General features: G+C 46.3%; 1 pseudogene; it reads left to right on the top strand.

Annotated features, from left to right (window-relative positions):
- Positions 1 to 1242: 1242 nt before the first annotated feature.
- LOC142258772 (uncharacterized) overlaps positions 1243 to 16097 on the top strand; it is a 62398-nt pseudogene continuing 47543 nt past the window's right edge.

Here is a 16097-nt window from a genome sequence, read left to right as displayed (position 1 = left end):
ACTAATGCAGACGGCCTCTCCAGGCCTCCATGTATACTAATGCAGACGGCCTCTCCAGGCCTCCATGTATACTAATGCAGACGGCCTCTCCAGGCCTCCATGTAAACTAATGCAGACAGCCTCTCCAGGCCTCCATGTATACTAATGCAGACAGCCTCTCCAGGCCTCCATGTATAATGAGCCTCCTCAGGCCTCTGGCCACCGTGTATTCACTAATTTATATATATATATATATATATAAGTACTCACCCTTTCTCTTCCTGCTCTGTCTTCACATCTCCTCATGGCACTGCTTCTCGTCCTCACTGCTCCCCTCATTCCCCAGCCGCTGCTCGTCCTCACTGCTCCCCTCATTCCCCAGCCGCTGTTGTGTCCTGACCGCCCTCCTCTTCCACCGCTGCTCGTCTTCCCCCCTTCTCGTTCTCCCGGTGCTCCGGTCGGCATCCTCCCGTCCTGCGCTCTGTGCGCTCTGCACACTGAGTACAGCAGTCGCACAGGAGTGACGTCACCGTGCAGGCACAGGGGGGGAGGGGAATGATAATGCATAGAGTGCCGCCGGCAGCTCTATGCTTCAACATTACTGTGCGCGGTGACGGGGGAGGGGGCCCCGCTGCCGCCGCTGACACCAGGCAGGGGGGGCCGATGTCGGCGGTAGCCGGTCATGTAGCCGCCACGTGGTTTGTGACAGATCAGCGCAGCTCCTCCCTCACTGACAGGAGCTGGCTGCTGAACTTCCGGGCGGCCGCCGGGCCCCTAAGCTCCCGGGCCTGGTTGCAATGACGACCGCGGTAGTTACGCCCCTGCATAAACCCCTTTAGCTCCTCCTGCCCACCCTGCCAAACGCATCATCTATATACTTTACCCACAACAAGACTGAACCATTATCACTGTCAGGATATTGAATGGAGCGCTCCCAATAGCCCAAGAAGAGGCACGCATGCGAGGGCGCACAAGACGCCCCTATGGCAGTGCCCCTCTCCTGGAGATAGTAGCGCCCCTTAAACAGGAAGAAGTTGTGGGTGAGGATAAATTTCAGCAGGGTGAGCAGGAGAGAAACAAGATCACTATCCAGAGAGGTAGTGCCCAAATAGAATTCAACAGCCCTTAACCCATCAGAGTGTGCAATAGAGGTATATAATGATTTTACATCAGCAGTCATCATTATAAGATCATCATCCAGATGTAAAGCGATTAGCGCGCATGCGCATCATACCTTCCGGGACGCCAGCTGAAGTGGGCGGCATGGCCGCCGCCATGCAGTGCATGCCACTAATGGGCCTCAGGTGAGTCTAGCGCTATATAATGGTGACCATTCCCCTGTCACAGCACCTCCTGACGAAGCGAGTGTGAAACACGCGTAGAGGTGCTGAGCAGTGTGGTTCTTCAGGTAGAGGTCTCTAACTTTTCAAATTGTCTTCTGGCAGCCTGATGTTCCCCTTCTCTTGGCTGCTCTGCAGGATTGATGATGATGATATATGGAGGTATATTGAATTGAATGTGGGCATTTTGCATATATGGGGAATTCTATAATAACATTGTGCCATACTATTTTATGTATATATGTGTAAGGTTGCAGTGATGCTCCTGTATATCATGTACCTCTAAGGCATCGTCACTTTAAAATTGAAACCCCATTATGGGTGAATAAGTTCGCCTTTAAAACTGCCAGATTGTCAGTTTGTAGTATCATGTTTGGTATATTTAATTGATTGCATTATTCTCTCTTCTGACCACCCTTATGAAATAGCTAATAACCACACTGCTCCAGGATTTTTTCTGTTTTTAAGGGGTTATTTTTTAACTGTGTGTGTTTTGATACCCATCTCTGATTATGTGATAAATTTATGATGTTTTTTGTATCATGTTAATAAAGATGTAATTAGTTTTTGGATTTATTTTGCTTCTTTGATATACTTGTACTAAGATGCAGGTCTAATGTAGGTTTAACATAGAGGGAGGATGCCTTAACTATCTGGTGCCTCTCAGCCCTAGGCTAAGATGCTGTTCCAGGTTATGGTACGCTAGCCCTTTAAGAATACATCTGTGCAAACTCACAGGAGACCTGCTTGGTGTGCGCAAGCCCTGGGAGATGGAAACCATTATAAGCGGCCAGGATAGTAAGTGTGCCGGTGTCTCTACCTAGGAAAGGGGGCAGGACAGTAAGGGGATGCTGGTTACGGTGTTACAAGCTATTTTATAAATTATATCCTTAAATTTGTATATATTATTAAAAATTATTTTTATTCTTGGCAGATGACTACACCAGGAGATTAGAGGCACAACTGACATCTTCAGTTTTTAAATCAGATGACCCTAATATGCCACAAGATATAACTGAAGCAAATCCCACTATTCAATATCCCTTCACAGCAAAGATCTATCATCTGATTCTTTTAAACAAGTCTTACCTTTTGATTCATCACATACTATTAACAGAAACAAAAGAGGCATTAAAAATCAAAATGCTCATATTTCAAAGAAGCCATTTTCAACTTCAGAATATCGAAAAATCCATAAAAAAATGCACACAGGGGAGAAACAATTTTCTTCAGACTCTGTTAGTTACCAGAGAAATCACATAGGGGAGAAGGCATATTCATGTTCAGAATGTGGGAAATGTTTTAACAAAAAATCAGAGCTTGTTATACACCAGAGAATTCACACGGGGGAGAAGCCATATTCATGTTCAGAATGTAGTAAATGTTTTGCACATAAATCACATTTAGTTACACATATGAAAATTCACACTGGAGACAAGCCATATTCATGTTTAGAATGTGGGAAACATTTTACACAAAAAGCAAATCTTGTTATACACCAGAGAACTCACACAGGGGAGAAGCCATTCTCATGTTCAGAATGTGGGAAATGTTTTGCATTTAAAACATATCTTGTTATACACCAGAGAATTCACACAGGGGAGAAGCCATTCTCATGTTCAGAATGTGGGAAATGTTGTGCATTTAAAACAAATCTTGTTATACACCAGAGAATTCACACAGGGGCAAAGCCATTCTCATGTTCAGAATGTGGGAAATATTTTAACTATAAATCCGATCTTGTTAAACACCAGAGAACTCACACTGGGGAGAAGCCATATTCATGTTCAGAATGTGAGAAATGTTTTGCATTTAAAACATGTCTTGTTAAACACCAGAGAATTCACATGGGGGAGAAGCCATTCTCATGTTCAGAATAAGGGAAACGTTTTATTCAAAAATCAGATCTTGTTGTGCATCAAAGATGTCACATTGGGGAGAAGCCATTTTCATGTTCAGAATGTGGGAAATGTTTTAACAAAAAACCTGATCTTGCTAGACACCAGAGAACTCACACGGGGGAGAAGCCATATTCATGTTCAGAATGTGGGAAATGTTTTAACAATAAATCAGTTCTTGTTACACACCAGAGAACTCACACTGGGGAGAAGCCATATTCATGTTCAGAATGTGGGAAATGTTTTGCACACAAATCACTTTTTGTTATACATCAAAGAACTCACACAGGAGAGAAGCCATTCTCATGTTCAGAATGTGGGAAATGTTTTGCACAGAAATCAAATTTTGTTACACATCAAAGAACTCACACGGGGGAGAAGCCTTATTCATGTTCAGAATGTGGGAAATGTTTTAACAAAAAACCTGATCTTGTTACACACCAGAGAACTCACACGGGGGAGAAGCCATATTCATGTTCAGAATGTGGGAAATGTTTTAGAACAAAAACTAATGTTGTTATGCACCAGAGAACTCACACAGGGGAGAAGCCTTTTTCATGTTTAGAATGTGGGAAATGTTTTGTACAGAAATCATATCTTGTTATACACCAGAGAACTCACACAGGGGAGAAGCCATTCTCATGTTTAGAATGTGGGAAATGTTTTGCATCTAAAACATGTGTTGTTAAACACGAGATAATTCACACGGGGGAGAAGCCATATTCATGTTCAGAATGTGGGAAATGTTTTAACAAAAAATCTAATCTTTCTAAACACCAAAGAATTCACACAAGGGAGAAACCCTTGACATGTTTAGAATGAGGTAAATATTTTACACACAAAGGTGATCTTTTTAAACATCACAAAACTCACAAGGGCAGAAGCCATTATCATACCTAGAAGATGACAAATGTGTTACTTAAATTTTAATTTGATGACCACTAAGAAAATTCACATGAGAAGAAACTATATATTTGACAAACTGAACAAGAAAACACAAGAGATAGTGTAAAAAAAAAAAGCAAGTGAACTAGAAAGGGAAAGCTTGCTAGAAGTTACATTAGTATTATAATATATACAGTTACTAATAGATGTCTGTTTTCTAAAAATCAAAGTAATATTCCATGTACATTGAACATTTCACATTGTTATATATTCACTATATGGACAAGAGTATTGTAACCCTCCCCCAAAAATACCCAACATTCCTCCTCCCTCTTCTTGTTTCAAAGATTATACCATATTGCTCAGGTATCTACCATAGAGGGAGGATGCCTTAACTATCTAGTGCCTCTCAGCCCTTGGCTGAGATGTTATTCCAGGTTAGGGCATGCTGGCCCTTTAAGAATCCTTTTTGCTTGTACTGTATATCGCAGCGTTTTGGACGCAGCTGAAATATGCTGCACCCAAAACGCTGCCAACAGTGATCATTGTCACACAGCCTAATAAGAGGGAAGTGAGGAAAGGTGAGGAGAATGGGTTTTTTGGTGTATTACTAAAGGATGGGCACAATAGTACAGGGTACAAGGATGAGCACAATACTACAAGGATGAGCACAAGGATGGACACAATACTACAAGGATGGGTACAATGCTACAGGACACAAGGATGTACACAATACTACAGGACACAAGGATGTACACAATACTACAAGGATGGGCACAATACTACAAGGATGGGAACAATACAGGGCGTAAGGATGGGCACAATACTACAAGGATGGGCACAAGGATGAGCACAATACTACTGGGCAAAAGGATGGACACAATTCTACTGGGCACAAGTATTGGCACAATACTACAAGGATTGGGGACATTACTACAGGGCACAAGGATGGGCACAATACTATAGGGCACAAGATTGGATACAATACTACAGGGCACAAGGATGGATGGAATACTACAGGGCACAAGAATGGACAATACTATAGGGCACAAGGATGATCACAATACTAAAGGGCACAAGGATGGACAATACTATTGGGTACAAAACTTCAGGGCATAAGGATGGGCACAATACTATAGGGCACAAGGATGAGCACATTACTACAGGGCACAAGGATGGACACAATACTACAGGGCACAAAAATAATCAATACTACAGGGCACAAGGATGGGCACAATACTACAAGGATGGGGGACATTACTAAAAGATGTTAGCTAAGATTACTGTATGATGTTGTTAATTGTAAAACAATATTACAAGAAGGGGATAAAATGTAAAAAAAAAACAACAAAATAGAGCACAAATTTTTTTTGGCATTAAAATGTTTTTTTATATATAAACTTAACTAAACAAAAAAGTGCTGGTTTGTCATGTCATAAGAAACAAGCAAAATGTTAAAAAAAGTGATCCAAAGGTGTATAGACAAAAACATGGAATAATTAAAAATGTCACTTTGACCTGCAAAGTATGCGTCCCCTCTCATTTTTTTTTTCTATGAGTTTGAGACCCCTGCTCTAAGGGGGCTTTGATTATAAATACTTACTAAATTGTCCCAATAACCTGTCACTCAAAACATTTTTTCCAATAAAGTCTGAGTATCTAAACTAATGTTCTTCATTTCTTCTTCCTTCATTTCTTTTTGCTGGAGCAGAGGTCGCCCAACCTGTTCCCTCATTATGGCAGTAAATGTCTTGGATACAATACTCTTATTACTGCAATTTCTCACTAACAAAGCTTTAACTGTTTGTTAATTGTTCCAAAAGTATTACCATTATTCCTCTGTAAGGCCTGACGTAACAATTTAACCCTATACTCTTGGCCTTTTTAACACAATATGAACTCCTCGTTCTTTTCCTTCCTTTCCTCGGCTATTTACTTCTCCACACGAGGTCCTTGATTACATTTTCTATTATTTTAAATACTTTTTTAAATTCCAAATTTAGCTTTGAGCACACAACAAAAATGGGGAAAAGAAGTATTCTTTTCCTTTCGTCACGACAGCACCCACGAGAGAGGGATCCGCCCCCTTCAGGACAGGAAACCTACAGATAAAAAGGGGCGGTCCCCCTCCCTCATCAGTTGGTTTCCTGTCCTGCAGGGATCGGAACCTACAGTTCCTGGGTCCAGTTGAGTCCGTGCGGTCTCCAAGGGAACGGCGGAGCTCAGGATCCGGAAGCACGGTCGGTGGAGCTCCCCTCGTGGACTCCGTCCTCCGGTGCACCTCGTCTCTTTCTCCTGGTCCGGCTTTGCCTCCAGGGATATGACGCCTGCAGCAGAGCGTGCTTCTACCGGTACGTGTGCGCGGCGGGGGAGGCCCTGCCGCGTCAGCGCACGCTCCCTGCTGCAGTGACCCGGAAGTATGCAGGAGCGCTTCCGGGGGAGCGGCCGGGAAGGTTCCTGGTGAAGCCCGTGGTCCCCTCCATCCTGGCCGGACGCTGCGGTGCTGGTGAGTTGCTATGGCGGTCGGGCCGGAGCCTCTCCCTGACGCGTGCCTGCGTCTTCACCGCTGCACGGCGTGTGCACGCGGGAAGGGGTGTCCTGGGCCTGCCGCGTCCGCGTTCTGTCTCCGCGACGGTGGCCCGGCTGTGCTCCTGCTTCTGCGGATCGGGGGGGCTCGGCTGTGGATCTCTGCCAGCCCTTCCCCCTGCCCTTCTGTCCGGGGTTAGTCCCCTTCTGGGACGGTCCCTCTGCCGTCAGCGTCCCTCATGCTGTGCTGTGGCAGGCATCCTGGTGGTGTCTGCACTGGGGTGTGCGCTGGGGTGCCCTCTTGGTCTGTGCTCGGTGGCCTCTGTGCCCTCCTGCCTCTGAGCTCCTGGGCCCCTGTGGACTCCTGGCCCCTGTGGCCTGGCCTCGGTGGAACCTGGCCCCTGTGGCCTTCTGGCCCCTGTGGACTCCTGGCCTCTGTGGCCTCTGGGCCTCTGTGGACTCCTGGCCCCTGTGGACTCCTGGCCTCTGTGTCCTCCTGGCTTCTGTGTCCTCCTGGCCTCTGTGGCCTCCGGGCCGCTTGCCTTCTGTGGCCTCCGGGCCTCTTAGCTTCTGTGGCCTCCGGGCCTCTTGGCTTCTGTGGCCTTCGGGCCTCTTGGCTTCTGTGGCCTCCGGACCCCCTGGCTTCTGTGGTCTCTGGGCCTTTTTGGCTTCTGTGGCCTCTGGGCTTCTGTGGCTTCTGGGCCTCTTGGCTTCTGTGGCTTCGGGGCCTCTTGGCTTCTGTGCCCTCTGGGCCTCTTGGCTTCTGTGGCCTCTGGGCTTCTGTGGCCTCTGGCCTCCTGGCTTCCTGGCTTCTGTGGCCTCCTGGCTTCTGTGGCCTATGGGCCTCCTTGCTTCTGTGGCCTCTGGGCCTCCGGGCTTCTGTGGCCTCTGTGCCGGTTGGCCTCTGTGCCTGTTGGCCTCTGTGCCTGTTGGCCTCTGTGCCTGTTGGCCTCTGTGCCGCTTGACCTCTGTGCCGCTTGACCTCTGTGCCGCTTGACCTCTGTGCCGCTTGACCTCTGTGCCGCTTGGCCTCTGCCGCTTGGCCTCTGTGCCGCTTGGCCTCTGTGCCGCTTGGCCTCGGTACATCCGGGCTTCTGTGCTTCGGGGCCTCGGTCCTCTGTGCCTCGGGGCCTCGGTCCTCTGTGCCTCCTGGCCTCGTGCTTCTTGGCCTCGTGCTTCTTGGTCTCGTGCTTCCTGGCCTCGTGCTTCTTGGCCTCGTGCTCCGGGCCTCGTGATTCCTGGCCTTGTGCTTCTTGGCCTCGTGCTTCTTGGCCTCGTGCTCCGGGCCTCGTGATTCCTGGCCTTGTGCTTCCTGGCCTCGTGCCTCTGTCCCTCTGTGCCTCCGGGCCTGGGGCCTCTGTGTCTCCTGGCCTCGGGCCTCTGTGCCTCCTGGCCTCGGGCCTCTGTGCCTCCTGGCCTTGGGCTTCTCTCCCTCCTGGCCTTGGTGCCTCCTGGCCTCGGTGCCTCCTGCCTCGGTGCCTCCTGGCCTCGGGCCTCTGTGCCTTGTGCTTCATGGCCGCGTGCCTCTGTTGCCTCCTGGTCTCTTGTCTCCGGCCTCTGTGCTTCCGGGTCTTGTGCTTCCTGGCCTCTGTGCTTCCGGGCCTCCTGGCCTCTGTGCTTCCTTGCCTCCGGCCTTCCTGGTCTCTGGGCCTCCTGGCCTTTGTGGCCTCTGTGGCTTCTTGACCTCTGTGGCTTCCTGGCCTCTGGACCTCCCGGCCTTGGGCCTCCGGGCCCTGTGCCTCTGTGCCTCCTGCTTCTGTGCCTCCTGGCCTCAGGCCTCTGTGCCTCCTGCCCTCTGTGTTTCCTGGCCTCCTGCCCTCTGTGTTTCCTGGCCTCCTGCCCTCTGTGCCTTCTGCCCTCTGTGCCTCTTGGCCTCTGTACCGCTTGGCCTCTGTGTCTCTTGGCCTCTGTGCCTCTAGGCCTCTGCGTCTCCTGCAGCTGGGCCTCTGGGCCTCTGGGCCTCTTGGCCTCCTGGCCTCTTGGCCTCTGGCCGTCTGGGCCTCTGGGCTTCTGTGCCTCTGGGCTTCTGTGCGTCTGGCCCTCTGTGCCTCTGGCCCTCTGTGCCTCTGGCCCTCTGTGCCTCTGGGCCTCTGTGCCTCTGGGCCTCTGTGCCTCTGGGCCTCTGTGCCTCTGGGCCTCTTGGCCTCTGGGCCTCTTGGCCTTTGGACCGCGGGGGCCTGTGTTCTGGTCTTCCGCCTCTGCCGCCTTGCGCCTCCTTGGCCTTGTGCCGGGCCTGGCGCCTTGGGCTTCTTGCTTCGCTTCTGGTGTTCCTTGCTGCTCCCATCTGGCCCTGCCGTCCCTGGTTCTCTCTCCTGAGTGCCGTGCTTGTTCGGGCGCCCCTAGGTTCTTCCGTCCCGGCCAGCCCTCCTGTCACGGAGTCCCTTCCTTCCCCCCGCGTCACAGGACTCCCCTTGCCGGTGTGTTTTTTGTCGGGGCGTTGCTGCCTTCCCGTCCTTGCTGCGTTGTAGGCCGCCAGTCCGCACCCAACCTTGTGGTCGGCTGTGGATGCTCATCCTGCCCTCCCTTCCTCCCTCCTCATCTGCTGTCTTCCGTTGTCCTCTGTTCTGCCATTCTCCTGTCAGGAAGGGTTATGGGTCTCTCGGTCGGTCCCCTCCGGGTGACTTTCTGCCCTGGGCGCCCTGTTTACATCCCGTCTTGCGGGTTCTGAGGGGTTGTGCGCTTCCTTCCGGCTGGGGGCCGCTGCCAGCCGGTCCGTCTACCGGCTCTCCTCCCTGGGGTCTTGCTCTGGGGTTGGGCGCCCTACCCTTTGCGCCCTTCTAGCCCCTCTCTGTCATGTGCTCTTTCTCCCTTCCTTCTTTTCGCGTCCTTGATTGGGGGGGCGCTGTCCCCACCCCCCCTTCTGGGTCGCTCGGCGGCCCCTTGGCGGCTGGATGGGTCTTTTGTTTTTTGTCTTTCAGGGTTCCGGCTGTGCTCCTCTGGTGTCGTGCTGTCCCTTGCCCCGATGGCTGTGGACTACTGTTTCCCTCGCGTCTGTGGTCCAGCCTGTTCTCCTGTCCTCCTCGGTGACGGATCGTTCTCCTGCGAGGTGGCCTCCTACTTGGTGACTGTGGCGGATGTCTCCTCGACGGTTTTGTAAGGCTGTGACCTGGTCTTCTTCCACTTTTCCGGGCTCTGCCGGCTGGCCTTTGGTTCTTCCACTAACCTTCCGTTTGGCAGCTTGGCTCTTCCCGTGGTTATCCCGCCCTTAGTGTGTCTTCTCTCTAAGTCTCTCGTGGGTGCTGTCGTGACGAAAGGAAAAGACTATATTACGTACCGGTAATGGGATTTTCCTGAGTCCACGACAGCACCCTTTACACCCCTGCCCTTTCTTTGTTTGTTTTTTCTCACGCTTCGGTGTCCTGGGATTGGTCTGTGTTATTTCCTAATTCTTTGGCGGTTCCTCTCCCGGTCTCTGCAACCAACTGATGAGGGAGGGGGACCGCCCCTTTTTATCTGTAGGTTTCCTGTCCTGAAGGGGGCGGATCCCTCTCTCGTGGGTGCTGTCGTGGACTCAGGAAAATCCCATTACCGGTACGTAATATAGTCTTTTTTTCCTATTTAGATCATTCTATTTTTTTTTTAAGAGAAATGATAATAAAATGCCCCTCCCCCTCCCCTTCCACCTTTTCCCAATCCGGAATGCTGGTGTAGGTTTATCTATACAGAGACGTCATGTACAGAAATATTAGGGCTACAGCGACATCACATATGTTATACAGAAGAGTAGTGCTGTCTCCATAGTTCTTTATACATTGACTTATAGATCAGACAAGCTCCTCATATTTAGGCAGTTTCTATTTTACTCAATCCATCTAAATGTTATCAATTTATGTGTAAGAAACAATAATCGTCCTACCGCAGATTTCCCACTTGTTTCCAGTGTCAGTTCTTCTATATTCCCTTATGTAAAAACTTGGTGTCTCCGACCAAACCTGCTGATTAGGATTTTACAATCGTAATAACTTTACTCCAAAAAAGTATTTATACTCCGCAGCCTGTGTATAAGATCTGCAGCTTCCGCTCAGCACTTCCCACCTTTGTCCTCTGTACGTATGGCCGACCTTGTGGAGGAACAGAGGGTCATATATCTCTTATAGATGATTTATAGATCTGACAGTCTACAATGTCCACTGGGGATACAGATCTAAGCTTTTCAGGGATCCTTGTGTGTCAGTAACGACCAAATGTTCCTTTCCCATTTACACATAATAGCAGGAGCATAATTTTCCGCATATTTCGATAGCGGCACTTGATAAAATCCAGAAATTTCGCCAGACGTTCTCCATGAATTAGATATTGGGCTCAACATCAAGTCTGACCGCAGTCCAAGTTCTTTAAGCAAGAGTTTGATGGGCCCCGATGCAAAGTTTGTACCTCGCACCCCCAACCATACACCAACACTTGGGGTATGGGATAATAACGCTGACATTCGGGGTACAGGATAGTGTGGCTGATACTGGGCTCTTTTCCTTCAGCACCCAGGTTTCCCATGATCTGAAATTCCTTTTTTATCAGCACCCAGCTTTCCTATGTTCTGATATCTTGTCCTCAGCATCCACCTTCCCCATGCTCTGCTATACATTTTGCCTCAGTACCCAGCTTTCCCATATCAGAGCATGGGAAACCTGGGTGCTGAGGGAAAGAGCCTCAAAACCTCATCCCATGCTTGTATCTTTGTCCTCCCTCGTATATAGCACTCCAAGTACTATAATAGCCCCCCACATACCATTCCATATAGTATAATGGGTCCCACATAATCCTTCATATATTTGAATGCACCCCATAGTCCTCCATATGTTATACTGCACCCCATAGTCCCCCAGATATTATAATGCAGCCCCCATAGTCCCCCATGTATTATAATGCATCCCATAGTCCTTCATGTATCATACTGCACCCCATAGTCCTCCATATGTTATACTGCACCACACAGTCCTCCATGTATTATAATTCACCCTGCTGTTTTCCATATGTTATGATGCAGCCCCTATAGTGCTCGATATATTATAATCCTGTAGACTGTGAGCCCTCGCGGGCAGGGTCCTCTCTCCTCCTATACCAGTCTCTCTTGTACTGTTAATGATTGTTGTACGTATACCCTCTTTTACTTGTAAAGCGCCATGGAATAAATGGCGCTATAATAATAAATAATAATAATAATAATCCTGTAGACTGTGAGCCCTTGCAGGCAGGGTCCTCTCTCCTCCTATACCAGTCTGTCTTGTACTGTTAATGATTGTTGTACGTATACCCTCTTTCACTTGTAAAGCGCCATGGAATAAATGGCGCTATAATAATAAATAATAATAATAATAATAATGCAGCCCCCATAGAGCTTCATATTGTATTCTGCAGCCCACATACAATTTAATGCACACACCTAGTCCTCCATATATTATAATGCAGCTCCATAGTCCTGAATGTTTTATAATGCACCCCATAGTCCTTCATTTTGTAGTATGCAGCCCCCGTACCATTTAATGCACTCCATAGGCCTCCATGTATTATAATGCACATTCATAGGCCTCCATATATTATAATGCAGCCCCATAGTCCTTCATATTATATTATGCAGCCCTCATACTATTTAATGCACCCCATATACCTCCATGTGTTATAATGCATCCCCAAAGTATATATAAGGTGTCTTTCATATTGTATTATACAGTCCTCATACCATTTAATGCACCCCCATAGGCCTCCATATATTATAATGCACCCCCCAAAGTATGCATAATTTGTCTTTTGATACTGTATTATGCAGCCCCCATACCGTTTAATGCACCCCCATAGCCCTTTGGCCACCGTATACTCACTGATTAAAAAAAAAAATAATAAATAATAATAAACAAATCCTCCAGGGGCGGACGCGGACACGGAGAGCAAAGAGCCCCTGTGTAAGAATTGACCATGCCCCCCCTCCCGAACCCCTCCCAAACCCCTCCCTCTGCCTCTTGGGGTTTTCCAATTTACCATTTTAAGTTTTGTTGTGCTCATCATCTTGCACTTGGAAAAAATAATAAAATGAGAGTTACTCATTCTCACCTGGTCCAGTGATGTCTCTCTGCTGCTCCGTCTATGTTTACAGGCTGCAGTAATAATGTCACACATGACCACTTTAGATAATCACAGGGCTCCGCAACTGACACCATCTACCTCGGCGTGACGGCTGAGCTCAGTGATTGGCTCCAGCAGTCACATGTTTTAGTCATCACATCACAGCTGCAAACATAGACCAGAGCAGCCGCAAAGAGGAATTGCTGGTTCAGAGGAGGATAAATACACAGTCATGCACGCACACATATACAGACACACACATATACACATTATTTATGCACAGAAGTACATATACTATACATACACATACTATTTATGCACAGAGATATCTACTGTATGCACACATGCACCTTCACTTATATATACATTCACATACATATATAGACAGACACATGCACAATTATATACAGTACAAGCAACATAGGTATGTATGTAAAAGCAAATAGCCAGACCCAATCAGTATATACTCACATCTCTGTTTCTTCACAAGTTGCTGATGACCTGTCTGACGTATCAATAAAGGTGAACCATGGTCTAATAGAGCGCTAACGAGGCCACAAAATCGTTTAGTAAGTTTTGTTTTATCAAAGCCACAACGCGTTTCGATATACACAATATCTTCGTCAGGTGGATATAAAAAACGAAGCGTGGAGAGTATCATTTAAAGGGGCAGGTGTAACATCATTGGCCAGTGATAAGGATAACTGTGGAAAAAAAAGGCGCAAAATAGGGTCTTACCCGGTATGACACGTGGGGGCAAGTGTGGGTTAGTACACTCACCTGAAGGGGTTGTGCAAGTCACAACCCCTATGAAGGCACGTAGTAACTGTGGAAGGCAGCAGTCCCGCAGTATAGATGTAGTATTATACTATTAAGTCTTTCTTTGTACTTTGTCCTGATGATGAGGACGGATATGTCCTCGAAACGCGTAGACCTGTGAAAAAATAAATAAAGAAAGAATTTACTGACAAGCATCTGGACTCTTTGTGGTCTGGCGCGGATTTTGAAACCTGCTTTCTTCTCTACCTTTTTGGAATACATCATTGGCCAGTGACATTCCAAACCGTTAACCCTTGGTGTGTCACACTGAAGACTCTAACATTTGTGTTATGGAAACAGTTTAAAAGTTTTATATAAGGAGAACAAGATTAAAAGAAAAACCGTCAATATTGGTATTAATATAATCATAAAATTATACTCATATTAAAATTATATATATATACACCTTCTTATCTTAAAATTTTTAATTTTTTTTTTTTTTAGTATACAGAAACATAAGAACAAAAGATTAATAAAAATTCAAAGTGGAAGAGATATATAAAAGGATAAAATTAAAACCGGTATATATGGAGTAAGGGTATATTCAGAGAAAAATCAATATATGTGAAATAGTATATGCAGAGGAAAAAATGAAATTCATTTATTTTGATAATACCTAATGGTGAATTCGAGTGATCACCACACATTAAAACCAAATAGACTGGTCAGCACAATAGGTGCTGTGATTCCCTTGGAAAAAATGAGGAAAAAATCTTTCAATATTTAACCACATTTTCAATTGTCAAATTAAGGCCCTCAGGGTTTTTTCCTCTGAATATACTCCTATTTCACATATACTGATTATTCTCTGAATATACCCTTACTCCATATATACCGGTTTTAATTTTATCCTTTTATATATCTCTTCCACTGTGAATTTTTATTAAAAAATAAAAATTTTAAGATAAGAAGGTATGTGTGTGTATATATATATATATATATATATAATTTTAATATGAGTATAATTTTATGATTATATTAATACCAATATTGATGTTTTTTCTTTTAATCTTGCTCTCATTATATATAACTTTTAAACTATTTCCATAACACAAATGTTAGAGTTTTCAGTGTAACACACCAAGGGTTAACGGTTTGGAATGTCGCTGGCCAATGATATTACACCTGCCCCTTTAAATGATACTCTCCACACTTCGTTTTTTATATCCACATGACGAAGATATTGTGTATATCGAAACGCGTTGTGGCTTTGATAAAACAAATAAAACTTACTAAATGATTTTGTGGCCTCCTTAGCGCTCTATTAGACCATGGTTCACCTTTATTGATACCTATTTCCCTCTTTGGGGGTCCATGGCAAGAGCTGCTTGAACGGAGGCTTCATCAAAACCAGGACCTTTTGGACGCCTATTCCCTCCACTAACCCGCGGCTGGATCAGGCTTACAGGAATCTGTCTCCCTGGAAGGATCTCAAGGATTTCACGGATAATCCTCCTGACAGCGGAATAATACACTCCTGTCTAACACCGTGGTTGTGCGAGGGCTGCACAACCACTCCAGGTGAGCAGTTTTAATTACCGGTCTCACAGTTACTCCTGTCCTGAGACTCTTCACATGCGCTCCCTGTTTTTACTTTTTATTCAGACCCCTGTCTGACAGGGACGTAGCGGCCGTGTGGTACGCTACAGAACAGCTCAACCACAGAGAGGAACCGGCTGGTTCTCTGCAGGCCGGGCCCCTAACCCTGCGGGCCCGGTCACAATGGCGACCTCTGCGATTGCGGTAATTACTCCCCTGTCTTTAATTGTATTTTGTGTATTAAAATCTAGTTACTGGATGAGACCTGAATATATCGATAACAACATCTATGAGGAGGTTAAATTCTTCTAATTGCTGAAACGAGCAGAAATCATTATTGGACAATAGGCGGCTGATTCTCGTAATACCTGATGAAATCCATTTCTCACCCATCTAGATGTAGGAATTCAGGAAGGGTCTGATTGTTCCCCACAGATGTATAAAAAGTGCGGCCTTTATCTCCTCAGGGTTTTATTTTACATCACAATTACACACAATTTCTATCACACAATGATTTTTTCTTTACACTTTTGTAACGACCATTGCAGGTTCAAGTCTCCAAAGGAAAAGGAGGCAGAATAAATATCTCAGAAGGTATAAATATATGGAATACAAATATATCATACAAAGGTTAGCGTGTAACACAAGGTCTGTATGAAGAAGAGATGGGGACAGGCAAACATCAGAGTAATAATATCTACCATGGGACAAAGCTATATAGACCCATCATAATATGCACATATATACACCCAGAATAAATGAAGGAAAGGTAGAAGCATAGTGCAATATATACAGCAGTAATAGGATGCAAGTTATGGAGACATATATGTGTATAAGTATCCACTAAGTATTAGGGGCCCTTTGCACACTACGACATCGCAGGTGCGATATCGGTGGGGTCAAGTCGAGAAGTGACGCACATCCGGCGTCGCTCTCGACATCATAGTGTGTAAATCATTTTAACTACGATTACCGGGCGCAAAAGCGTCGTTATCGTATGATCGGTGTAGTGTCGGTCATTTTCGTTATTTTGGCTGCAGCGACGGTACGATGT

Source organism: Anomaloglossus baeobatrachus, assembly GCF_048569485.1.
Source record: "Anomaloglossus baeobatrachus isolate aAnoBae1 chromosome 5 unlocalized genomic scaffold, aAnoBae1.hap1 SUPER_5_unloc_1, whole genome shotgun sequence".
Classification (NCBI taxonomy): Eukaryota; Metazoa; Chordata; class Amphibia; order Anura; family Aromobatidae; genus Anomaloglossus; species Anomaloglossus baeobatrachus.
The sequence above is the reverse complement of the archived record's forward strand: the minus strand, read 5'-3'. Positions and strand labels throughout refer to the sequence as shown.